General features: G+C 47.4%; 1 protein-coding gene across 6 annotated transcripts in view; it reads left to right on the top strand.

Moving 5' to 3' along the window:
* The first annotated feature begins 972 nt into the window (after window positions 1–972).
* The window catches only part of LOC102460042 (hypermethylated in cancer 2 protein), a 186,886-nt gene continuing 160,492 nt past the window's right edge, over window positions 973–27,366 (top strand). For 4 of the 6 annotated variants that reach the window (XM_075897828.2, XM_075897821.2, XM_075897818.2 and 1 more), the window contains exon 1: window positions 973–1,129. The gene's annotated coding sequence lies outside the window, so the exon portion shown is untranslated. The remainder of the gene's footprint in view (window positions 1,130–27,366) is intronic. The other 2 variants (XM_075897826.2, XM_075897829.2) reach the window with 2 other exon arrangements.

Here is a 27,366-nt window from a genome sequence, read left to right as displayed (position 1 = left end):
CTATGCTGAATAACCTCACACTGGGCTAGTGAACAGGAGGGGTTACACTTGTATGCTTAAAATTAAACACATGTAAATATTTGCAGGACTAGGGAAGTAAATCCCAAACAAATTCCCCCTGTCAATATGTTTCCAATAAATAAGATAAATCTTAAATTCTTATTGACTTATTAGGGAGTACAGGTTATGTCTCTATTTGTGTCTTGTATGTGATAGAGAACTTATTGGCAGTGTTTAACAAAAAAAATGGTAACAATAAACTAATAACACAGTAATTGCACTGTAGATTTTCCTGGTTTTGCATGCAGCATTAAACATTGATCTGTGTATATATATAAAACGTTTTTCGTGCAGGAGAACAGAGTGACATCATCACGTCACTCTGCATTCTGCAGCCTTGCCCCTTTCCCTCCCTGGTGCTCTGTGGTTGGAGGGAAGAGCATGGGGCCTACACAGCGTTTCCCCCTCACGCGGGGAGGCAGCCAGCTGGCCTCAGCCTGGCCCTCACCGGCTTCCGGGGGGGCCAGGGCTGCCTACCCCCAAAGGGGGGTTTGCGAGCAGGGGGTAACTCCCCATAGCGTTTTAAAAAGTAAATCTCAAAAAAATTGCAGGTTATATTCTCTACTACACAGTCTAGATCTCACCAGGAGGACAGGGAAAAAATGATCTTTAGAAATGCCTTTTTAATTGCTGAAAATCGGAGCCATAAACTAGTGATAGGATGCCGGGGTGGAATTCAGAGGTGTGGGTGGTAAGGGAAGAGGGTGGGAGAAGCCTACGTCCTTTAATGGGAATTACAAAGCTCTCTCTCCCAGTTCTGCTGCTGTAACAATTCGTGCAAAAGCAGGAAATTGCTTACTACTAAACTAGCTGGCGAGAGGGCAGGAGCTGATGTGTTATATTGGCGCAGCTCTGGCTTAGCTGTTGTCTTTCTCGTTCTTTTTGCCCCCCCCCTTTTTTTTTCCATTTTGGCTTCTATTCAAATGTGGGTCAGGGGTGAGCTGCTCTCAGCGTCACAAGCTTGCAAGATGGCGCTGAGAGGAAGGCTGTGAGATGAGGAACAGGCTGGCATAGCCCGAGAGGGGAAGGGGAGCTAAGCCGCTGCTACCGATGCAAGACAACAAAAAAGGTAACGAGATATAAAGGGGCTGGGGCCGGGCTCGCGGCTTCCCCAGCTCGGGGGCTGGACGCGGCAGACTGCAGCCCAGCTGGTGCTGTTCGGGGCTGTAGGCGTAGCTCAGCCCTGCTGCTCCCTGCTCTTTATGTGCCCACTGCAAGGGGCGGGGGTGTCCCCTGCCTTACGGTGCCCATGCCTGGCAGCCACTGCTGTTTCCCCCCATGTGCTGCCCCCGTTGCCTTGGAAGGGGGCGGGGAAGTGAGTTAATTCTGATGTCTCGGGATGGCGAATCCTTGCTATTTGGTCGCAGCGCCTGCAAACTTTTTGTTTCCCCCCTTTTGCTTAGCCGATACCTTGTGATCGGGGGAGGCACTAGGAAGGGGGCTGCAGCTGGTGCCTGGAGCAGCCAAGGCGGACAAACGGCGCCCGGGGTAGCTAGCTGCCCTCATCCTCCCTTTCCTCTGCCCCCTGCTCGGACCTGGTGATTGAGCCATTCTTTGGAAGAGAGCGAGCAGGGCTTTGGGATGGAGGCATGTTTTGCATGGACCTGTATTGCACTGGGGGGAGGTTTCCCGTGAATATCTCCCTCTCCCCGGGGCAGCTCTCAGGAGAGGCAGATCAAGCCAGAGATGACATTCACCAGCCACTGCCGCACTTGGGAGCCCACAGGCGAGCATTCCTACCCAGAAAGCGGACCCCTTCCCCCAAAGCTCTGTAGGATTGAACTTTTGCACCATCTCCTCCTCCCCACTGCCCACAGATCTAGGCAGCGCTTACGGGTCTCTTGGCTTTTGTTACAGACAGCACTGTCCCCAGTGCAATGGACGGAGCGGAGGATCCTATGCAGCCCAGGGGGTTGCTCAGACCCAGTGTGCTCTCCCCTCTCAGCCATGGGCATGCCCTCCCCCAGGCCATTAGCCCGTGAGCTACCTGGGGAACCAATTAAATCCTGGGCAAGCGGCTGCTCAGTCAGACCAGAGCGTAACATTTTGTGTTGCACAGAGCCGGGCTTCTGCCCCCCTGCAGCTGTGTGCCACGTTCCCCTTGGCTCTGCAGGCTAAACAGGGAACACTTTTTTTTCTCAGTGGGGCTAGGAAGGTTACATGGACTCCCTCTACCCAGATCCATGAGAATTGTACAAAGTGGGAGCCAGTCTGTTACCCCAGTTGAATTGTGAATGAGCCCTCTTGCCACTGGGAAGTGACCACGTTAGGCAGCTGCTCTTTGAATGAGCCATCCTTTTCGGTGCCGGGTTGTAAACACCCAGTTCTAGTGACCAGGGCTACAGAGAAGTCACTAATTCACTTCAGTTTGAACTTGCCCTACGCAGAAGCGGGCATTGAGAAGTGACGGGTGGAGGGCTTTCCAGCGTGCCTGTTTATCCCTTTATCAGTGCTGCCAGCTGGGCACTCTTATTTTGATCATTTTGCAGCAAGTGTAGCTGGGGTTGGCAACCTTTTCAAACCAAAGATCCAAAATACATCAAAATTCAGAACAAGTGTTCAACAAAGAGCTGTATAAGAATATTATTTATTATTGACATGATTAATAATAGCATAAACAAAACATTGTACTGACAGACTTTAATGGTACTTCTGCTACTGCTTCTTTTCATATATTTCTTTGTAGTTTACATCATAACTGGTCAAATCCAGCTTCATGTACGCATTCAGGCTGTCTTCTGTCAATCTTGAGCACAAATTACCTTTGTGATTAAAATGAGAGCGAGCCTGCTTATGCATATAGGTGGAGCCAAACACTGAAAGTAAGGCCAAGCTGACATTCTGCACGGTGTTCTATGTGACAGGAAGTTCTTTCCAAGTTTGCAGAATCAGATTATCATCGTGCTCCAATTTCTCCATGTCATCCCATTTGCGCAGTTTTCCCAATTCTGTACATTGTCAAGCAAGGCATTCTAAATCAGAATTCAGCTTGACAAATTTTTCCACCCAGATATCCGACTCCTTGAAATCTGCTATTTCCATTTCCAAATCACTGACTGAGATGCCTGGAATGATCGTCAAATCCAGTTCTTCAGTGGACACTTTATGTGGACGAATCAGACTTAGAGCACTGTGTTTGCAAGAGTCAAAAAAATGAGACTGAATGCCACTAGGATCTCAGAAACAAACCCGGCAAGCTGCTGCAAATCAAGGCTGTTACTTGGATTCTCTCTCTGATACGAATCATGAAACATTTGTAATCTTTCAAAATGTGCCAGTCTGCCCGTGTCGATTATCTTTAATGAAGACAGTCAATTTTGACTCAAATCCAAACACTGCCTGCTGCAGAGTCAGGACTGTATTTCCTTGCTCTCGTAGCTTAAGGTTTAACTCATTCAAATGACTGGTAATGTCGACGAGCTAGCAAAACTTAAATACACCAAGCTTTCAGACTGTGACTGGTTGCTCAACGCCCTTCATGTCCAAAAATGACTTAATCTCATTAATGCAGGTGGCAAAACGAGACAAAACTTTGTCACGAGATAACCAGTGAACATTGTGCATTAGTAGATCGGGGTATTCGGAATCTACTTCCTCAAGCAGTGACTGAAATTGATAGCGATTAAGGGTTCAGGCAAGAATTCAATTGACAACGTGAACGACCAGTCCCATTACATTTCTGAGTTCAGTTCCACAAAATTGTGCACAAAGTGCCTCCTGATGCCCAATGTAATGATAGTTCAAAAGTGGGCGGTGGAGCTGTTCTGACAAGATTAAGGAATCTCCTGTATTTGTCGACCATGCTAGGTGCACTATTCGTACACGCAGACACAAGATTATCCAACTGTATTTCTTCCTCGTTTACAAAGTTCATCACAGTTTTAAGGATGTTTATCCCTTGTTTGATTTTTTTTCATTGATAATATCTCAGTCATCTCTTCGTGTACAGCATTTCCACAAATACATCGTCCCAGAATACACAACTGATTAACGTCACGTGTTGGTTGTCTTGTCCAAAGCAAATGAAAAATAAGTAGCTGTACTCAGATTTTGCATTTGTTCCTTGTCGATTTGATGGGCCATTTTCCCAGCTCTGTCATGGACTGTTTTTGCTGATAATGGCATGTTTTGAATTTTCTGTAAGATTTTTTTTTTGTCCTTGTGAAACTCGTCAAATAGTTCATGACCAATTTTTAGAATCCATCTCTTCATGTAATCCCTGTCAGTGAAAGGCTTCCTCTCTCGAATAATGCTGTGTGAGCCCGCAAAACTTGTGGAGTTTAAGCTCCCACCTTTTCTGACCATGCTAGCAGGCTATTTTGTCCAATGTTCATTTTTTGCTGTAGCTCCTTGCAGGCGCTGTGCGCTTTTTTTTTTTTTGGTGCATCACCCTCGGGGTATTTTATAGCAAATGCTGCATGTTTTGTCATGAAATTTGTTTTTTTGTTTGTTTGAGAACCAGTCTCTCACTACAAATAATACAGTGTGGAGATCCAGACCTATCTGCAAATGCACACCAGTCTGTCCACTCCTTTTAAAAATTCCGATACTTGTCATCTCTTTCTCTTTGCCATTTTTACTGTTAGGGGGTTACAGACTTCACTATCACACATGATGGTGAAAAGATTTCTTGACCAATCAAATAAAAAGAGAATATGCACAACTCCCAATGAGTGGAGAGGATGGGTGGTTGTTAAAATGAACAGTTAAAGGTGAAATGGACAAAAATCATCTTGATGCGAGTAATTACATGTTTTTAAATTCAAAATTTTTTCATTGTAACTTAAGTTGTGTGGATTTTTGGGAATGACAAAAGAGCCATATTTAGTTCTGTACTGAGCCATATTTGGCTCTAGAGCAGGGGTTGGTAACCTATGGCTCACTAAGGAGCCCCCCCGCAACAGGGAGCCAGTGCTGGTGCTACAGCCTTACAGCCCCCACGCAAGATTGGAATGCTAGTGCTGGCTTCCTGGGGGTGGCAAAAGCCCGGAGCCTCCCCACTGGATCCGGTGTGCGGGGAACAAAATGGCTCCGTGTGCTGCCCTTTTCCTTCCCCCGGGTGCAGGAAACCAGGAACCAAAGATGGCTATGTGCGCACTGCTATTTTCTTTCCCCCGGGAAACACTTCCTGCAAGCTTCCCTTGCAAATCCTTCATGGCGAATGGGAGCAGCGGAGGCCGTGTTACACGTGGCACAAAAGCAAGTAAGTGGGCCTCGCCAGCCCTCATGCCCAGATTTCCCCCCCCACTCCCGCCCTCTGGCCAGACACCTTGCCCCCAGCCTGCTCCTGCCCCCTCCCCCCAGCCAGAGACCCTACTCTTAGCCTGCTCCTGCACCCTGCCTCCCACCCAGATCCTGCACCCCTGTCTCATTCACTGGCATCCCTGTCCCACACGCTTAACCCCTCATTTTTGGCCCATTTTTGGGATTTTTTTTTACTTCTCACTTGTGTAGTCCCCGACTGATTTTTCTGTGGGTTAATGGCCCCCGATCCAAAAACAATTCCCCACCCCTGCCATAAATAAAGACAATGTTAACACTTTTTTTGTTGGACATAATATTTTACTTTAATTAAAAATGAAGCCTGGCCAACAAGCCCCCAATTGGGGCCCAGCCCCCATCTGGCTGCAGTGTCAGAACACTTCTGCACACACACCCCACACCAGCCCTGAGCCCATTATACACCTGAACACCCTGCCCTGAGCCCCTCATGCCCCCACATCCCCAGTCCCCTGTAATAACACTCCTGCATCCCTACACACCCCAGCCTTGTGCCCTGAGTCCATCATATGCCCAAGTCCCCTGCCCTGGGCCCCTTGTACACCCCAACCCAGACTCCTGCATGCTTGCATCCCCAGTCGCCTGCCATAAGATTGACAAAAGACCACCTGAATGCCTACATGAAGCTGGATTTGACCAGTTATGATCTAAACTTCAAAGAAATGTAGATCCAGCAGCAGAAGTCCCATTAAATGAAGTCTGTGAGTACAGTGTTTCATTTATGCTGTTATTAATCATGTCAAAATACATGGAGATATACCTATCTCATAGAGCTGGAAGGGACCTTTCAAGGTCCCAAGTCCAGTCCCCTGTCCTCACGGCAGGACCAAGTACCATCCCTGACAGATTTGCCCCAGATCCCTAAATGGCCCCCTCAAGGATTGCGCTCATAACCCTGGGTTTAGCAGGCCAATGCTCAAACTACTGAGCTATTCCTCCTCCCTGTTAATTATGTCAATTATCAATAATATTAAGTTGTATATTTTCAGTCATGCAACTGGACATTCTTATACAGCTCTCTGTTAACCACTTGTTCTGAATTTTGATGTAGTTGGGCTCTTTGGTTTGAAAAGGTTACTGACCCCTGACCTAGAGCCATAGGTTGCAGACCTCTGGTGTAGCTAGTTGTTTGTCCCTGATGCAAGCAAGAGCTTTTTCTCTAGGTGCACCTTTTGAGTCTTTTGTGTAAATTACAATATGCTTTCTGGTTTTATGACTTCTGCAAACTTTTTGCTAGGAAAACTTGGAATTTAGAAACCAAACAGCTGCCTCTTGTTGTTGAGGGAGCTGTAACTTTGCATTCAATATCTGAGAGTGTAAGGGTGTATACCTCCACATAAAATCACTGCATTATATATGAAACCATGTATGTATGTATGTACCAGAGGGCTACTCAAATTCCACTGAGTACTACTTAATTATAGAATATATTAAAGGCAAGAAGCCAAAAACCGATAACATAATTATTACAAAACTACTGGTTTTTTTCCCCTGTTGATTGAAGGAAGCTTAAAATACTGCTGTGTTGTGTTTGTTAGAATAATCTGGTTGAATTTGTATACCGACTAAGGGAGAAAATAATATGCTACTCCTAACTGTTGTTTTTCACTGGAAAAAAAAAATCCTGAACTTGGAATGTGTATATTTAATTTTTATTTAATAAATACACTGTCCACATAGCAGTGTCAGAATTTTTTGTGACTTTAAGCCAGGCATGTCCAAAGTCCGGCCCGCGGGCCAATTGCGGCCCATGTTCCGGTTTAATACGGCCTCCCCCTCTCCTGGCTTCCTCCCCCTCTCCTGGCTCCCCAGCGCTCTTTTGAACTGGCGCGCCTAGTGCGCCGCTTCCGGCCGCGCCGCCGCCGCCACCGCCCATGGCCTCCGCGGTCCTAGAGCCTGCCCTGTAGGGCACGTCCGTAGCCCCTCTCCCCCGCTCGGCTGCAGGTTCGCCCTGTCCCCTGGGCCGCCGTGAGGCCGGCGTGCCCTGCGCTCTCCGCCCGCCTCCGACCCTGCGGGCCCTCCGCCTTGGGGCTGAGAGTGCGGGGACGGCCCTCACGCATGTTCACTTCTTCAAATCTGGCCCTCTTTGAAAAAAGTTTGGACACCCCTGCTTTAAGCTATTGCTGATGCTGCAGCAGTTCTCGAAAGAGAACCATAAATGGTTTCTTAGGATCATATCACAGCAACTCTACATGGAGAGTATGACATATGAAAGGAAAATTGACTTATTTCCACAACTGCAAGTGGCCTCTCTTTTGTGCCTTTTCATTAGCAAGCTAATCCTAAAAGCATTAGGAGCAATTATTTGTGCTGGTGCCTGACATTCTAGGTCTAATTTATTTATATCAGTTTAACTCTTGAGGGTTGACCCAGTAGGTCAAATCTGACTGCCCTTTGTTATATTTTTTAAAGGAAAGAAAAGAAACAACTCCCACCCCCCTCAAACTTGCCACCTGCCACTGATGTATCATTTTAGTTATAGGAGGGGGGAACATTTAAAAATCAAATGCTGCTTACATTTGTTACTTTCCATTCAAACATGGCAGGCGGGGGGGGGGGGCAGGGGGGGGAAATACACCAATAATAAATGCTTGTTCTCTGGAGTCTAGGCTACATTGTTTAATCCAAGTGCAGTGGGGTGTAAAAGGGAGGAAGTGGAGAGTGTAAGTACTGTTTTCTTGATTTATCTTCTTTATTCTGAGTGAAATGTAGAAAAAACAAAATCACTCCTGCCTGTTTAAAAACAACACTTTTGACAAAGATCCAAACAAGATTTATTCATATCTTTAATTAAGAAATAACTCACGTTAGTCTTCACATATGGTGCTGTGGAAAATGGCTTATAGACATGTAGATAGTAATAGCGTAAGATGCTTGAAGCACTTGATATCACGTGGTGTGTTGTAGTGGCAGTACTGAATTGTTTGGCAGAGGCCAGTGTGTGAAAGGATAAAGGGAGTTAGGAGGCATCAGTCCTAGAGGGTGCAGGGCTCAATTTATTTTTATTAGCCTCACACTACTCTTTTTTTTTTTTTTTTTTTGCTAATCTGTTTTGGTGTGGAATGGATTGAAAAATCCCCAAAACAGCCATGGCAATCCAAAAATACTGATGGGATTTGAAAATCCACATTTTGACTTGAGGATCTTGTTGTGAGTTCTTAGATTTCAGCATTTTAAAAGTGGATAGTGATAAACTTAAATTGCATACTACTAATTCTTTTGACCTTGTAGAAAATGGAATAAAATGCTCCTGGTGGATAGGTATAGAGAAATAGGATAATGCTTTTTAGTGGATGCACAGTTTTTCTCAAATCTGAATGCCTATTTGCATTGATTATGGTGTCTTGTGCTGCCATCCAGTGTGGTGGATGTGTTTGTGGCTTGACAGTCTTGATGCTGCTATAAAGAGGGTCTTCAGTTTCCCTACCATAGGACACCAAACTTTTGGTCCACTAGTGCAATTGGACTTTGTTATAATTTACTGATCCATTGTAATCCAAAACTGCTGCTGCATCTCGTGATTTAATGGCAGTCAAAAATCTTTACCACAAAGTGAGTCCCTGGGTTTCAACACAGCAGCAGATATGATCTCAGAGTGGGAGAAAATGGAATTGCATTTGCAATGTAGCCATTACATAGGCTGTACTGTGACAGGCAAAGCTCTGTGAAAAGGGGGACCATTTCAGCATCAGTGGACATGTCTACCTTGCTAGGCTTGCAGAAAAATTAACAGGGCTCAGCTGTGGGATTGCCTTACAACCAACAGTCCCGGTCCAACCACAAGCAGAAGAATATTTTTGAAAAAAATACTTAAAAACCCTTGTCTGTGATTGAAAGTGACTGTCACTATCATTAAGGCTGTTTAAGTGAGTTCACAATACAACTCTTCATGGCAGGGATATGCATTGCAATAGAGATTTCTGTCCTCTGTGTTTTAGCTATTGGATTAACGCAACTATTTTAAACCACTGCAGTGGTGCATGTAATTTTATTTCCTACCTGGAGTAGCTCAAAATCTGCTTCAAGATCTTCTTTAAAGTTGCATTTTCCTGTTAAACTGGCCATTCAAACTTCCATCAGAATGCCAATTTGAAGACCAGAATAGCTTCCCTGAAGAATGTGTGTGTTAGAAGCTAGCTGTCAAAATTAGTAGTCTGAGGGGTAGCTGTGTTAGTCTGTAACTTTAAAAAAAAAAAAAAAAGTGGTCCTATAGCACCTTAGAGACTAACAAAAGATATAGTATGAGCTCTCATGGGCACAACCCACTTGAGTCACTTGTTTTTATTTGCAATTTTGTGGAAGGAAAATTAACCCTCCGTTGTTGGCAAAACAAGGAAGAAACAAAATAACGAACTCAGTCATGAATTTGAAACTGATATAAAAGGGATTGTTACAATAGCTGTAGAAGATAGACTACAACACAGCAATAGTTGTACCTGCTTTAGGTGACAGGTGGGAGAAAACTTCATTGCTTGTCATTGGTGTTTGGATGAAGGCCCAGTGTTGGCTACAGTCTGCAGTCGAGGATTAATCCCCACTGTTTTCTTTCTATAGATCAGATTTCTTATTTTGTTAATAAGCATAGCCTACTATGCACTTGAAGTCAGCTGTCCTGGCGTGGAAGCAACAGGGTTTTCCATTATTGACGTGACAACTGTCGTACTTTCTTAGAGCCCATATTGTTTGAAGAGGAAGAGGTGGAGAGTGATTCTAGTAACTGCAGATCCCAAACAAGGGCTCTCCTTGCAGATCTGAGTTAATGAAAAAAAATATGAAAAGCAGTAGGGAATCTGACTTACCCAGTCCTACATCTCTTACGTTTCAGGTTCCCTGATGTGCATGCTGAACGACTTGAAGGATGCACTCAGCTACATAGCAACTAAAATTGTAAATTGAGAGGTGAAGGCCCTGTCTCTGCAATGGGGCCTCTTCAACCAATGCTGAAAGGGGTTCTGTTGCTAGCATAGATAAGACAATCTGTTCATCTCCATCATGCTTTCTGTAACAGTGTTGATGTTCTACCAGGCCCAACAGCCAGTATGATTCTGTCTCCCAACTCTGGCAATTCAGCTGGGATTGAAAACTTGTTCACAGGAAAAGCAGGAAGTCCATTTCTGAAAACCACTGTCCTCAGTGGATCATTTTCCTAATACTGCTGGACTTAAAAATTGGGATACATCATTATTCATTTCATGCTTCCTTTGCAGAAAGCACTGAGATGTACTGACAGTGCTGTCCAAGAGCTAGGTAGGAATTACCCCTTTAGCTAAAGCAGGTGTTGTTTGGCAGAACTATGTTTTAAAAACTTTCCACTGTTGCCCTAACTCATCCTCCAGCTGAGAGAGGTAGAAAGCATTGCACTCTAGCAGGCTGGCCTTAGGCATTTTCTGTCCTCCAGTTTCTTGGGTAAAGGGAGAAGGGGTAATTTTCAATAGTACATGAAATTACCAAACCAAAGCAGCTCCTCTTATATTCCAGGGCCAGAAGGAACCATTGTGATCATCTCATCTGACCTCCTATAGAACATAGCCCATAGAACTGCCTTAAAATAATTCCTAGAGCAAATCTTTTAGGAAAGCATCCAGCCTTGATTTGAAAATTGTCCATGCATTACAGCCCTTGGTAAATAGTTCCAATGGTTCATTATCCTCATTGTTGAAAAAAGTGCATCATATTTCCAGTCTGAATTAATCTAACTTCAACTACATCATTGGATTGTGTTATATCTTTCTCTGCTAGATTGAACATGTAGCTGGAGTTGCATACCTTAACCCGACCTTCCGGGTCTAGTGTAGACCTGGCCTAAGTATATTACATCAACATTATTAAACATTTGTTCCCCAGGTGTAGCCTTGTAGACTATCATCAAGTCACCCCTTAACTCCCTCTTGGTTTAGATAAGTAGACTCAAGGAGCTCAGTCTGTCACTGAGGCATGTTTTCTAATCTTTTAATCATTCTCATAGCTCTTCCTGGAACCCTCTCCAATATATCAACCTCTTCCTTAAATTTTGAACACCCAGAACCGGACAGAGTATTCCACCAGTGCCAAATACAGAGGTTAAAAACCTCTCTGTGCCTACTTGAGGTTCCCCTATTTATGTATCCATGGATTTCATTGGCTCTTTTGGTCCAGCATTGCACTGGGAACTCCTGTTCAGATGATAATACACCATGGACTACCCTCCCCATCTTGTTCGCCACAATGGTCTCCCTGGGGAGACTTCCCCATCTTGTAAGCGTGGCCCATGTTCTTTGTTTCTAGATACACAATTCTTACATTTAGCCATATTAAAATGCATACTTTGCGTGCGCCCAGTTTACCAAGTGTTCCAGATCACTTTGTCAGTGACCTGTCCTCTTCATTATTTACTACTTTCCTAAGGATGATATCTGCAAACTTGATCTGTGATTGTTTTGTTTTCTTTTCTTTCAGGTCACTCATAAAAATGTTACATAGATGAGGCAAGCACCAATCACTGGGGAAGCCCTCCAGAAACACTACTTTAATGATGATTCTCTGTTTACAGTTAGCCAGTTTTTAGTTCACTTACTCTGTGCCATGTTAATTTTGTATCTTTCTATTTTTTTAAGCAAAGTATTGTGCTATACCAAATGCCTTACAGATGTCTAAGGCCACACCTCCACTTAAGTGCCAGAGAGCAATCTTCTGGTGTTCAATTTCGCTGGTCTAGTTAAGATCTGCTAAATTGAACTCTGAAGGCAGCTCCAGTTGGTGGTGGTACTCCACACAGTTGCGAGGAGTAAGGGAAGCCAGTGGCACCAAGCTCAGTATTTTATGTAGCTGGAGTTGCATACCTTAACCCGACCTTCTGGGTCTAGTGTAGACCTGGCCTAAGTATATTACATCAACACTAGATTAGATAATATATCAGCATTGCTCTGAGGATAGAACAAGAAGCAATGGGCTTAAACTGCAGCAAGGGAGGTTTAGGTTGGACATGAGGAAAAAGTTCCTAACTGTCAGGGTAGTCAAACACTGGAATAAATTGCCTAGGGAGGTTGTGGAATCCCCATCTATGGAGATATTTAAGAGTAGGTTAGATAAATGTCTATCAGGGATGGTCTAGACAGTATTTGGTCCTGCCATGAGGGCAGGGGACTGGACTCGATGACCTCTCGAGGTCCCTTCGGGTATGTCTACACTACCCTGCTAGTTCGTACTAGCGGGGTAATGTAGGCATACCGCACTTGCAAATGAAGCCCGGGATTTGAATTTCCCGGGCTTCATTTGCATAAGCGGGGCGCCGCCATTTTTAAAACCCCGCTCGTTCGAACCCCGTGCAGCGCGGCTACACGGGGCACGAACTAGGTAGTTCGAACTAGGCTTCCTAGTTCGAACTACCGTTACTCCTCGTGGAATGAGGAGTAACGGTAGTTCGAACTAGGAAGCCTAGTTCGAACTACCTAGTTCGTGCCCCGTGTAGCCGCGCTGCACGGGGTTCGAACGAGCGGGGTTTTAAAAATGGCGGCGCCCCGCTTATGCAAATGAAGCCCGGGAAATTCAAATCCCGGGCTTCATTTGCAAGTGCGGTATGCCTACATTTACCCTCCTAGTTCGAACTAGGAGGGTAGTGTAGACATACCCTTCCAGTCCTCGTATTCTATGATTCTATGATCAACACTATTACATTTCTCAACAAAATCTGCAATCTCATCAAAAAATGTAGAATTAATTTGATGGGCTCTGTTTTCCACAAACCCATGTGGCATTAGCTGTATTATCACCTCTTTAATTCTTAATTAATCAAATCCCATATCAGCCTCTCCACTATCTTGCCCAAGATCAATGTCATACTGAACGACCTATAGTTACTCACGTCGTCCAGTTTACCCTTCTTAAATATAGGTACAACATTAGCTTTCCTCCAGTCCTTTGCAATTTCCCAGTATTCTGCAAGTTACTGAAAATCAAACATTACCAGTAAGGATGTTAAATTTCGATTAATTAACTAATCAAATAGTGGATGGGATTTCCATTGACTATTAGATTACTCGATAAGGACTAGCGCAGCCCTAGGCTCCTTGGGGTGCTTCCGCTTTGAAATATACAAGAGCCCCAGTGGGGACTCTTGTACATTTCAAAGTTGGAACACCGCCGCTGTGCCCCTGTCCATTCCCACAGAGCTGGAGGTGGGGGGAGCTGGCTTTTAAGAGGCAGCAAGGTGGGGGGAAGCGACTAGTCGACTGATGTGTCAACTATCTGATAAGCTTTTGCTTATCGGATAGTTGATTAGTCGCTTGCATCCCTAATTACCAGTCCAGCAAGCTCTGCCAGCTCTCTTACAATTCTTAGGTGCAAATTATCTAAATCAGCAAGTTCAAAGATGTCTGACTTTAGTAGCTGCTGTTGATTGTGTGGATCCCAGGATATGAGAGAGATGAGGTGGGGGAGGAATAGCTTTTATTGGACCAAATTTTGTTGGTGAAGAGAGGCTTCTGTCCTATTGGTGGCTGCTATTTAATGTCCTTGTGAGATACTAGTGCAACAGAAAGTGTGTTGCCAGATGTGACATCACTACATAATCTTTTTTCCCTCCAAATACAGAACAGAGATATTTATTGAACATGTCTGCCTTATGATTGATAAAATTATCACTGCCACCAGTGGACAGTGCCATTGTAAGGTTCTTCTTGTTTCAAATGCACTTAAAAAACCTCCTTATTTTCTTTAACTCTGCTGGCCATAGACATCTCTTTGTTTCTCTTTGCTTTTACAATTCTGGGTTTTAAAAATGAGACACGATATGGTGGCCATTGGAATGCCCTGTCACTGAAGTTAATATATTGTGTTTAATGTTCCCTGTAAGCCGTGCGCTTGTGCAGCCACTCACGAGAGATTCAAATGCTGCCCAACTGATTAGCAGAGCGCCCACAGCTAGGTTTTCTGTTTCTATTGGTAGTGTACATTCACACATGCCTTGGTGCACGTAAAATTATTCTGGACATGGATGGAAAAGATTAGAGGGAACATTGACTCTGCTGCTTGACATTTTGCAAGCCCAGCTCACCCTAGGCAAGCAGAAAATTCTTACCTATGAAATAGTGATAGAAATGTAGCCGTGTTAGTCTGGTGTAGCTGGAACAAAAGACAGGACTATGTAGCACTTTAAAGACTAACAAGATGGTTTAATAGGTGATGAGCTTTCGTGGGCCAGACCCACTCCCTCAGATCCAATAGTGGAAAAATAGTCACAACCATATATACCAAAGGATACAATTTAAAAAAATGAACACATATGAAAAGGACAAATCACATTTCAGAACAGATGCGGGGGGGAGGAGGTAAATGTCTGTGAGCTAATGATATTAGAGGTGATAATTGGGGAAGCTATCTTTGTAATGGGTAAGATAATTAGCGTCTTTATTCAAACTTGAGTGTAAAGTGTTGAATTTAAACATGAATGACAGTTCAGAGGATTCTCTTTCAAGTGTGGTCTGAAAAGGACTTTGTAGCAGGATGCAGGTAATCAAGTCGTTGAGACCGTGTCCTTTCTGGCTGAAATGGCAAGAAACTTTTTTCTTTGTGATCCTGTCTAATATCTGTTTTGTGGGCATTGATCCTTTGGCGAAGTTTCTGAGACGTTTGTCCAATGTACATAGCAGACGGACACTTTCGGCACATGATAGCATAGATTATATTTCTGGATGAGCAGGAATATGTGTTCTTGATCTTATAACTCACTTGGTTAGGTCCAATAATGGTATCAGCAGAATGAATATGTGGACAAAGCTGGCAATGGGGTTTGTTGCAAGGGAAGGTACCAGGGTTGGTATTAGTGTGGTATGTCCTGTGGTTGTTGGTAAGAATCATCTTGAGGTTAGGTGGTTGTCTATAGGAGACTATGGGTCTGTCTCCCAGAGCCTCTTGGAGTTTGCTATCCTGTTCCAGTATAGGCTGTAGTTTATTGATAATGTGTTGGACAGGTTTAAGTTGGGGGCTGTAGGTGATGACAAGTGGTGTTCTATTGTTGGTTTTCTGGGGTCTGTCTTGAAGTAGATGGTTTCTGGGTATTCGTCTGGCTCTTTCAATTTGCTTTTTTATTTCTCCGGGTGGGTAGTTGAGGTTTATAAATGCTTGGTAGAGATCCTGAAGTTTTTGGTCTCTGTCAGTGGGATTAGAGCAGATGTGGTTGTATCGAAGGGCTTGGCTATAGATGATGGATCGTATGGTGTGTTCTGGATGGGAGCTGGAAGCATGTAGGTAACTGTATGAGTCAGTGGGTTTTCTGTAGAGGGTGGTGTCTAATTTTCCATTGTTGATTTGTACGGTGGTGTCCAGGAAGTGGATCTCTCGTGTAGAATGGTCCAGGCTGAGGTTAATGGTGGGGTGCAGGTTGTTGAAATCTCTGTGGAATGTCTCCAGTGTTTCTTGGCCATGCGTCCAGATCATAAAGATGTCATCGATGTAGCATAAGTAGAGAAGGGGTAAAAGGGGACGGGAGTTGAGGAAATTTTCTAGGTCAGCCATAAAGATGTTCGCATACAAATTCATTGTGCATGGATCCAGTGTTCTTTGTGCCATGAGAAGATAATGTCATACAGGACTAATAACATCATGCTTGTTATAGTCTTTTCCGTGTCCTGTCAAGATGCCCGTGGCCCCTCTCTGAGTTTGGTCTGACCCTGTGAAACTTTCTCCTTTGTACAATAAAGAGTCCAGAGCTCTGTTTGTGGGGAATTTTTTTGAATTAAACTTCTTGAGTCTCTGAAAAAACCCTGTTGTCCATTTTCAGAGCAGACTGAAAACTAGGCTGTGTTGCATCAAAAAGTATCAAGAGCTTTCGAAGACAAATCTGTAAGGTATGTCTACAAAGAAAAGTTATTTTGAAATAACTTTCTTAGCGTCTACACAGCCAAACCGCTATTTTGAAATTAATTCGAAATATTGGAGCACTTATTTCAAATTTGGTAAACCTCATTCCACGAGGAATAATGCCAAATTTGAAATAGCTAATTTGAAATAAGTGCTGTGTAGATGCTTATTTTGAAATAGGGGGCCTCCAGCCTTCCCAGGGAGCCCTGGTGGCCACTCTAGGCACAACCAGGAAAACTTCCTCTCCCTCCCCCTGCCCTCCCTGGAGCCCTTAAAGGGGTTGACTCTAGCCACAGTGCCTGTGCCAGCTCCAAGCCTGCCAGCCTAGAGCCAGCAGTCACTGCCCTGATGCAGTGGCTCCAGCACGAGCCAGGCAGCCAGTGCCAGCCAGCCCTCCACCGCTCCCCAGGACCAGTCCCCCAGCGCCCAGGAGCCTGCCAGGGGCCGCAAAAGGCGGGCGCCTCCCTGGTCTAGTGTGGAGATCGTGGACCTGATTGAGGTTTGGGGCGAGGCCTCCAGTGTCTGATCTCATGATCTCTGCACTAGATGCAGGAACGCGGCCGTCTATAGGCAGATGGCTGACAGCCTGGCCACCAAAAGCCACATGCGCACCAAGGAGCAGGTGCGCATGAAAATCAAAGAGCTGTGGCAGGCCTATCCCAGGGCCACAGGGGGCAGCTCCCAACCAGGGACAGACCCACACGCCTGCCCCTATTTTGATGCCCTGGACCGCTTTCTGGGGGGCGGGATGGTCTGTGCCCCCCAGGTGGTCGTCAACCCTGGGGCAGAGGGCCCTGACCAGGGCATCGAGGAGGAGGAGAGCTAGGAGCCAGAGGAGGCCATCATCACCACCCCGATGAGCCAGGACCCCTGAGCTGCCCCAGTGGACCTGGCACCGGTGTCATCTCAGGCCAGGGAGGCAAAAACATGTGAGTGCCATCACTGTCCCCTTATACTGGGGGGGGGGGAGGGAAGGGGACGGAAACCAGGGACTGCGCATGTGGGCCTTACTGTCCATGGATCACGCAGCAACCTGTGCATGTGCGAGCATGTGCCATGCCACCCCTGGGCATGTGGCCCCCAGCTGGCTGCCACACAGGGGCCTTACCCTGTTAGCCACACACATGTGTGAGGAGGCATGACATTCTCCTGACTCCAGGGTGGGACACAGCAGGATGCCCTCCCTCCACAAGGCCATTCTACACAGAGGCAGGGGACATCTCCTCTCTCTTCTTCTCCCCCCCCCCCCCCCCCCAAACTATATACGCCACAGGGGCATGGGTGCGGTCTCTGGGCAGCTCCCACTCCTGGAGATACCAGGACATTCCAAACACGGCCTGTGTGCAAGCACAACGGCTCTCATGGTACAGGGAACGGTCATCCTCACCTCGCAGAGGGGGGCTGGGTTTCACCCAGTGTCCCCAGGGAGAACTGACCACTTCTCTTCTTTCTCCACAGCCACAGCAGCTGCGCGTGCAGGGTGCACCACCCCGCCTGGGACATGCTCCCGCACCCAAGGTCTCCACAGGACCACCCATGCAGTGCAGGGGTACCGACAGCAGCACCTGGGGGCACTGTGAGACCTGCACCACAGCCTCCAGAACTGGGTGCAAGAAAACCTGGAGCTCCGGCGGGAGCAGCTTGCCCAGGGCCGTGCCATTTGCCAACACCTGCAGGCCCTGGTGCAGAGTGTGCTGCCTGCTGCCTCCACAGCTACTGCTCCTCCCCCCACTCCTTCTCCTCCCGTTTCTCTCTCCACCTCCTCCATCCCCCCGGGGACACCGAAGCCCCCGCACCCGTGGTGCTGGGAGACAGTTGGCCTGGGGAGACCCCCACCCCTGAGCCCTGAGCTTCCCCTCCCCCTTCTTCCCCTTGCTTCCCCCTTCCAGCTCCTTCCTTCCAGGTTTCCCCCTCCCCTCTCCCACCCTCCCTCTCCTTTCCCCAGTCTCACCAGAGTTTCATCCCCCCCATTTTGTTAAATAAAGAGAGTTTGTATTTATGAAAATGTGTATTGTATTTTACACCAAGAAGGGGGCTAGGCAGGGGTAAGTGGAAGGACGTGAGGGAGGAATGAGGCACAAGCCCCCAGTGCGGCAGACCAGGGAGGCTCTTAGTGCTCCTCAGGGTGGAAGCTCTCCCACAGGGCCTCCTGGATCCTGACAGCTCCCCGATGGACCTCCTGGATGGCAGCCTGCAGCAAATGCAGCCAGGCTCGCTGCAACGCATCCCAGAGAAGCACCAGAGTGCCCGGGGCAGCTCTGGCTCCATGTTGCAGAGTGCTGTGATGTCCTGAGTGAGGGTAACCAGAGCACGCAGAGACAAAATGCTTTGCTGTCCCTCATCGAGGTAGACAAGCAAGCAGGGAAACCTGAGAACCGGCTGTCCGGGGGGGGTTTCCCTTTAAGCACAGACCTCCATTTAGCCTCAGGCAACAGCCCCACACAGTAAGTCCTGACCTGGTGCCCTGCCGGAACTGGTTCCGGCCAGCCTTAAAAGTGATTCAGAGTCCACTTAGTGTGGACGTGCTATTTCGAAATAGCAAAACGTTATTTCGAAATGCATTTTGAGTGTAGATGTGTTATTTTGAAATAAGCTATTTTGAAATAAATGAGCTATTTTGAAATATTGCTGTAGTGTAGACATACCGTAAGTGCTTTGGGGCTGGGACTCTGCCTATCGATGTTTGCATACCACAGAGAATAGATCCATTAACTTTCCTCCCACATGTGTTCTCAAGGCACTGTTCGTACATTTGAATCCTGACCTGTGGGTGCTGTCCTGGGAAAGGTTTGGTAGACTGATGTCTGCTAGGACTCATTTGAAACGCATTTCACTTGTGACCTGGAATCCAGTTATACCCAAGTTTCCCAGAGCTGATGCATCTCAAAACTGCAGAGTTAGCTTAATAAATGCTCAGGGTTTAGCTGATCGCCATATTTGGGGTCCGGAAGGAATTTTCCTCCAGGGTAGATTGGCAGAGGCCCTGGAGGTTTTTCGCCTTCCTCTGTAGCATGGGGTACAGATCACAGCTGGAGGATTCTCTGCATCTTGGGGTCTTCAAAGTTTTTGAAGGGTTCAATATCTGAGAGAGGTGAGTAGTGGGTGGGTGAGATTCTGTGGCCTGCATTGTGCAGGGGGTCAGACTAGATGATCATAATGGTCTCTTCTGACCTTAAAGTCTGAGTCTATAAATGGTCTTATTTTCATTTTAAAACGGGGAAAACCTTGTACTGCACATGAAGGCACCAGTGGCTTGTATGTCAGCTTTTCTGGATGGTCTTGACTGGAACTTGGGAGATCTGGGTTTGGTTTGTAACTGTCACAGATTCCCCCTGTCACCTAGGGCGAGTCACTTAATTTCTCTGTATCAGCTTCCCATCTGTAAAATGGGGATGATGTCCTTTGTCTATTTTAACTCTAAACTCTCTGAAGGAAGGACTGTATTTTGCTATATCTTTGTATATTGGGCCCTTGACATCAGCTGGGGGGCTTTTAGGTGCCACCATAATACAAATAACCTTAAAAAAACCTCTAAACTCTAACACATTCTAAAGGGCTAACTTATGCAAAACACTCTGTGGGTGAAGGCTTTGATACCCAGGGCTCTGCTTGTTAGGCTCTGTGGTATGGTTATTAAATCAGTCTTGCAAAATTCCATTAAAATCTACCATCCTCCTGCGTATCAAATCTACTTGCTTAACCTTACCACAATGATGAAAATATGAATGAGATTTTGTTCTCCTGTGGCAAATAGCTCTTTGGAAAGACTCATTTGCACCACCCACTTCTTTCTGGAAATGTCCCCATATAATTTGAAAGCAGTCATCTGTCCCCCTTTAACCTCTGTTGGGAGTGTGTGTGTGTGTGTGTGTGTGTGTGTGTGTGTGTGTGTGGGGGGGGGGGGGGGGCTTGGTTCCCCCCCCCACCCCCACCCCGGGTTATATGGTCCAGTGCCAGCGTACAGTGTGATTCAACAGCCTTTGAAATTCTTGGAAAAACACTTCCGTTTGCTCTAGGTCAAAATTATATTGGCAGCAAAATGACTCTACTGTTTACAAGTTGGCAGCTTTCTTAAGCAAACTCCAGGAAGAGCAGTTTAATGCATAATACTCTACACATCCATTCAAGTTGCTGAGGTGTTTGAAAATGCTGGCCTGTTGTGATGGGTGGGGCTCATTGAAAAGGAAAGAGCATGATCTAATACAGAGTTTACCAAATTGTGGCCTGTGGACCAATTGATAGTGCTTTGGAGACAGCTGGCTGGTCACTTGGTGCTTGCACTCGTCACTTCCAGTTATTAAATGTCAGTAGCTGTTGTAGTTGCTGCAATACTGTTACTTAGACACTAGTTAGAGGCAAGGTGATACGTGCTTGGAAGAGAGGAAGGCTGCAGGCGACTTCATTGTTAACGTGTAGTACTCAGTATGGAAAAGAGTTTGAGGATCCCTGGTTTAGTGGCTAAAACAAAAGCTTGGGTGTCATGATTCTTTTGCTATTGACTGGCTGTGTAACTTTGGGACAGTCACTTACCCCTATACCTCTTTTTTTCCATCTGTATAATGGTCATGATATTTGAAAGATGGTCTAGAGGCTTTTTCCTTCATGTTTTATGAAAGGAAAGTAATACCTGCTGCAATTAGCAGTTTTCACCAGCAGAAATTAGAGTATTTCAAGCTTAGTACTTCTGGTTCAGTTGCCTGTATCTACGAGGAGAGCTGGTTAAGGAAAAAGTTGGAACTTACAGTACTACTGCAGTGGGAAGCAGTTTGTTGAATGGAAAGCTGTTCCAGGAGTGTGGCCAGCTACCATAGATTGTGGAAAAAGGAATGTATACAGTAGCAGATGGTTCCCACCACTGGCTCGGCGGGGAGTTTCCCCCGAAGTACGTCGAGTCCACCGGGTGCCTCCTGCTCCCTGCCCTGGGCTACTTCCTATCCCGACTGCTGGCCGGCATTATCCCCACCTGGGTCGGCGTGTGCAGCGTCTGTAGCTGGTGTGGCAGCTGCAGCTGGGGCTGTGGTGCTTCAGGCTGGTGCAGCGGCTGTGGCTGCGGCTCTGGCTGGCCCGGGCAGGGTAGTTGCTCCTCTGCTCTGGCAGGAGTTCTTTCCCCTTCTCTCGTCAGCCCCAACTGAGCTGCTCTTGCAGCTTTTATACTGCCTCTAAAGTTGGAGCATACCCAGCAGGGCTGCGGGGGAGGGGACTTCTCAGCCCAGTAGGCCTGGTTAACCCCTCCATGGCCAGTGCAGGGTTGGTACACCCCGTCACACACCCTCCCCCTTAAGAGGAACTCCCGGGGAGGCACCTCTTCCTCCTCGTTAGTGCTTATGCGAAGGAAAAAAGTCAGCGTTAGTGTGAGCTTTCCTGGGCCAGTGCGCCACCTGGAACGAGTAAGGCTGTAATGACAAATACCAGCACATAATTCACGTGTTTGTGTCCTTCATACTATTCAGCCACTTAAGTAGGGCATGATCTGTTACTAGCGTGAAGGGGTGTTCCAGGAGGTAATACTAAAGGGCCTCAATAGCCCACTTCATGGCTAACACCTCCCGCTCTATAGTTGAATACCTGGTCTCCCTGGGAAACAGTTTGTGGCTCAGATAGAAGAGCGGGTGCTCTACCCCCTCTAGCTCTTGGGAGAGTACCGCTCCTAGGCCCACCTCCGACACGTCTGTCTGTAAAATAAATGGTTTTGCAAAATCTGGCTGGGTGAACACCACTTCTCGAGCTAGGTATTCTCACAGAGTCCAGAACGCAGTCTCAGACCCTGCCATCCACTCTACTTTCCGGGGTCGCTGGTTCTTTGTTAAAGTCTGTTTAAAGTGGCAAAATGTGGTATAAATCAGTGGTAATACCCCACCAGTCCCAGGAACTGTCGTACCTGTCTCTATAGTGGAGATGGGGTAGTCCCAGAGGGCATGTACTTTGTCCACCAGTGGTCGCAACTTCCCCTTCCCTATCGTGTACCCCAGATAGGTCACCTCTTTCTGTCCCAGGTGTCATTTGGCTGGAGTGGCCGTGAGGCCAGCCTCCCCCAAGGCTTGCAGGACTTGGTCGATGTGGTGTAGGTGATCTGACCAGCTAGTACTGTAGACGGTGATGTCGTCAATATACGCTGCTGTGTACTCATTGCGGGGGCCCAACACCTTATTCATGAGCCGCTGGAAGGTAGCTGCGGCTCCGTGTAACCCAAACGGCATCATGATAAATTGGTACAGCCCAAAGGGTGTGGGGAACGCGGTCTTCTCCTTCGCTGCAGGGGTTAGTGGGATTTGCCAATACCCTTTCGTGAGGTCTAGGGTCGAGAAATTCGGCTCGCCCCAGTCACTCCAGCAACTCATCTACCCAGGGCATGGAGTACGTGTCAAATCTAGAGTAGCATTTACTTTGCGAACGTCCACATAAAACCTGACAGTTCCGTCTAATTTGGGGACTAGCACAATTGGGCTACGCCATTCGCTTTGGGACTCTTCCACCACCCCCAGCTCCAGCATCTGTTCCAGCTCCTTCTTCTCCGTGTCCCACATTTTCCTGGGAATTGGGCAGTGGTGGTCTCTCACCTTTTGGCCCCCGAGGGTAGCAATATGGTGACTGGTCATCTGCGTCTTCCCTGGCTGGGCAGACAGGACCTGCGGGAATCGGGCCACCGGGACCTGTAGCTGTTTTCGTTGCTCTGGTAGGAGGTCTGCGCCAAGGTCCACTGAGTGGGGGGCCTGTGAACCCCTACTTGTGGTCCAAGTTCGGGTTCCGGGGAGTATGGGGCAATCATCATGGCCTCGCGTTCTCTCCATGCCTTTAAAAGATTTACGTGGTAAACACGGGTCTCCTTTCGCCGCCCCAGCAAGCGTATCTCATAGTCCACTGGGCCCAGCTTCTGCACTACTTTGAAAGGGTCCTGCCATTTCCCCAACAGCTTCGATTCTGCTGATGGTAGCAGCAGTAGCACCCGATCCCCAGGCTTAAAGGTCCTCACCCTTGCCCCCTTGTTATACTGGCGGGCCTGCTCTTCCTGGGCTCTCTGCAAATTTTCTCTAGCCAGTCGTCCTAATGCCTCAAGGCGCTCTCTCAATTGCAGCACATATTGAACCGACCCTTGTGCGTGGGTCTCATGTTCCTCCCAGTTTTCTCTTGCAAGGTCCAGGATTCCTCTGGGGCGACGCCCGTATAACAATTCGAATGGTGAGAAACCCCTTGGAGGCCTGGGGGACTTCCCTTACTGCAAAGAGTAGGGCAGGCAGCCACTTATCCCAAAGCCAGGGATCCTCCTCCACAAATCTCTTCAGCATGGCTTTTAGGGTCTGATTAAAGCGTTCCACCAGCCCATCTGTCTGGGGGTGGTACACAGAAGTCCTCAGGGCCCAGCTGTTCAATAATCAACATTACTCCGCCATGAACCGGGATGTCACATTGGTCCATCAGAATCTGTTTTGGGAGCCCTACCCTTGCAAACACCTTTAAGAGCTCATCCGCTATAACCCACGCTGTCGTGGCTCCCAAGGGGATTGCCTCCGGGTAGCGGGTCGTGTAGAATCAGAACTGGAAGAGACCTCAGAAGGTCATCAAGTCCAGCCCCCTGCTCTAGGCAGGACCAATCCCAACTAAATCGATCCAGCCAGGGCTTTGTCAAGCCGAGACTTAAACACCTCTAGGGATGGAGACTCCACTACTTCCCTAGGTAACCCATCCCAGTGCTTCACCACCCTCCTAGGGAAATAGTTTTTCCTAATATCCAACCTGGACCTCTCCCACCACAACTTGAGACCATTGCTCCTTGTTCTGCCATCTGTCACCACTGAGAACAGCCTCTCTCCATCCTCTTTGGAACCTCCCTTCAGGAAGTTGAAGGCTGCTCTCAAATCCCCCCTCACTCTTCGCTTCTGCAGACTAAACAGGCCCAAGTCCCTCAGCCTCTGCTCATAAGTGATATGCTCCAGCCCCCTAATCATTTTGCTTGCCCTCCGCTGGACCCTCTCCAATGCGTCCACATCCTTTTTGTAGTGGGGGGGCCCAGAACTGGACACAATACTCCAGATGTGGCCTCAACAAAGCCGAATAAAGGGGAATAATGACATCTCTGGATCTGCTGGCAATGCTCCTCTTAATGCAACCTAATATACCATTAGCCTTCTTGGCTACAAGGGCACACTGTTGACTCATATCCAGCTTCTCATCCACTGTAACCCCCAGGTCCTTTTCTGCAGAACTACTCCTTAACCGATTGGTCCCCAGCTTGTAACTATGCTTGGGATTCTTCTGTCCCAAGTGCAGGACTCTACACTTGTCCTTGTTGAACCTCATCAGATTTCTTGTGGCCCAATCCTCCAGTTTGTCTAAGTCATTCTGGACCCTATCTCTGCCCTCAAGCGTATCTACCTCTCCCTCCAGCTTAGTGTCATCTGCAAACTTGCTGAGGGTGCAATCCATCCCCTCATCCAGATCATTAATAAAGATGTTGAACACAACCGGTCCTAGAACCGCACGTTGGGGCACTCCACTAGAAACCGACCGCCATCCTGACATCGAGCCGTTGATCACTACCCGCTGGGCCCGGCCTCCTAGCCATCTTTCTATCCATCTTACCGTCCATTTATCCAATCCACATTCCCTTAACTTGCAAGAATATTGTGGGAGACCGTATCAAAAGCCTTGCTAAAGACAAGGTATATCACATCCACTGACTTCCCCATGTCCACCGAGCCAGTTACCTCATCATAGAAGCTAATCAGATTGGTCAGGCATGACTTGCCCTTTGTGAATCCATGCTGACTATTCCTAATCACTTTCCTCTCATCCAAGTGCCTCAAAATGGATTCCTTAAGGATCCCTTCCATGATTTTTCCAGGAACCGAGGTAAGACTGACCGGCCTATAGTTCCCTGGATCATCCTTCTTCCCTTTTTTGAAGATGGGCACTACATTTGCCTTTTTCCAGTCATCCGGGATTTCTCCCGATCTCCACGACTTTTCAAAGATAATAGCCAAAGTCTCCTCAATGACATTTGCCAACTCCCTCAGTAGCCTCGGATGCACTAAGTCCGGACCCATGGATTTATGTACTTTTAGCTTTTCTAAATAGTTCCTAACCTGTTCTTTACCCACCACGGGCTGTCCATCTTCATCCCATCTTCCGTCACTTAGCGCAGAAGTCCAGGAGCCGACCTTGTCCGTGAATACAGAGGCAAAGAAAGCATTGAGTACTTCAGCTTTCCCCACATCACCTGTCACTAGGTTACCTCCTTCATCCAGTAGGGGCCGCACCCCCTCTCTGATCACCTTCTTCTTGTTAACATGCCTGTAGAAACCTTTCTTGTTATCCTTCACATCCTTAGCCAGTCGCAATTCCATTTGCGCTTTCGCATTCCTGATAATCCCACGGCATTCTCGAGCTATACATTTAAACTCCTCCCTGGTCATTTGTCCAAGTTTCCACTCTTTGTAAGCTTCCTTTTTGTGCTTAAGTTCACCAAGGATTTCCCCTGTAAGCCAGTCCGGTCTCCTACCATGTTTGCCTCTCTTGCTACGCGTTGGGATGGTTTCTTTCTGTGCCTTCAATAAGGCTTCTTTAAAATACTGCCAGCTGTCCTGGACTCCTTTCCCCTTCATGTTAGCATCCCATGGGATTCTGCCCATCAGATCTCTGAGGGAGTCAAAATCTGCTTTTTTGAAGTCCAAGGTGTGTATTTTACTACTCTCTTTCCTTCCTTTGGTCAGGATCCTGAAATCTACCATCTCATGATCACTGCTTCCCAGGTTGTCACCCACCTCCACTTCCCCTATTAGTTCCTCCCTGTTTGTGAGCAGAAGGTCAAGCTGCGCACGGCCCCTGGTCGGATCCTTCAGCACAGTCTACCACTACCAAGATATATTTATTCCCGTTAATACTTCTCTAAGGGTCCCACCAAGTCTAGGCCGATGTGTTCGAATGGAGTGCCCACCACGGGTAGCGGTACAAGTGGGGCCCGCGGGACACCTCCCGGGCTAGTTTTCTGGCACTCCGGGCATGAGGTGCAGTAATCGGCAACCTCCCCGTGGATCCCCGTCCAGAAGAAACGCTGTGCCAGCCCGTGCAGTGTTTTTTTGTGTCCCAGGTGTCCGGCCCAGGGCACTGCGTGTGCTAGGTGGAGTAATGCCTGCCAATACCTTCGGGGCACCAACAGCTGGCGCCTTGTTCTGCGGGTCTGGCACGACTCGGTACAGCAGGTCATGCCGGATCTCGAACCATGGTCCCTGGGCTCTGGGTTGCTGCTGCTCACCCCTTGGTCATGCCTCCCCGGCTTGCTCCCAAGCATGGCTGAGGGACTGGTCATTTCATTGCTCCTCCAGGAAATCCCCCTCGAGGTCCAATCCTGCTTGTTGGGGGTCAACTGGAGGTTGCACCTCTTTGGGACGCGGCTTTGCAGATCTAGGGGCGGCCGAGGTGCCCTCCCCCGGGTCATCCATTGATTCTTGCCCAGCCACCGCCGTTTTAATAGGTTTGAGCTCTTTGTTCACATGAGTGCTGGGGTCCCGACTCCGCAGAAGGTTCATAAAGTAAGGCCAGTCCCGTCCCAGAACTACAGGGTAGGCCAACTTTGGGGCCACCACCACCTTGCAATATTCCACATGGGGCCCAATCTCCAGGGACAATCTCATTGTGGGGTAGGCTCTCCCATCCCCGTGAATACATTGCAACTGCACAGTTTTTCCTCACCAGCACGGTGCCATGGTCAGGCCATAAGAACGGCCATACTGGGTCAGACCAAAGGTCCATCTAGCCCAATACCCTGTCTGCCAACAGTGGTCAATGCCAGGTGCCCCAGAGGGAGTGAATTTAACAGGTACTGATCAAGCGATCTCTCTCCTGCCGTCCATCTCCACCCTCTGACAAACAGAGGCTGGGAACACCATTCCTTACACATACTGGCTAATAGCCATCAGGGCCGGCTTTAGGAAGTGTGGGGCCCAATTCGAACCGTTTTGGCGGGCCTCTCCCCCAGGACTTTTTGTTGCGCAACCCCCCCCCCCCAAAACCACAACGACACATAAATATCACATCAGAAGTAGATCTGATCAACTATATTGATATACATTTTGAACATTTAAAAAAAAAAAGCCATCCTTTATTATGCAAAAATTTACACAATTAAATTAGTTGCCTTAAGTGTAGGTCAAATATTTTCAATTGCAAACTATCCAATTTTTTCAATAAAGTTTA

The sequence above is a fragment of the Pelodiscus sinensis genome, chromosome W, assembly GCF_052426305.1.
Source record: "Pelodiscus sinensis isolate ZL-2025 chromosome W, ASM5242630v1, whole genome shotgun sequence".
In the NCBI taxonomy this organism is placed as follows: Eukaryota; Metazoa; Chordata; order Testudines; family Trionychidae; genus Pelodiscus; species Pelodiscus sinensis.
This window is presented reverse-complemented; position numbering and strand designations above follow the sequence as displayed.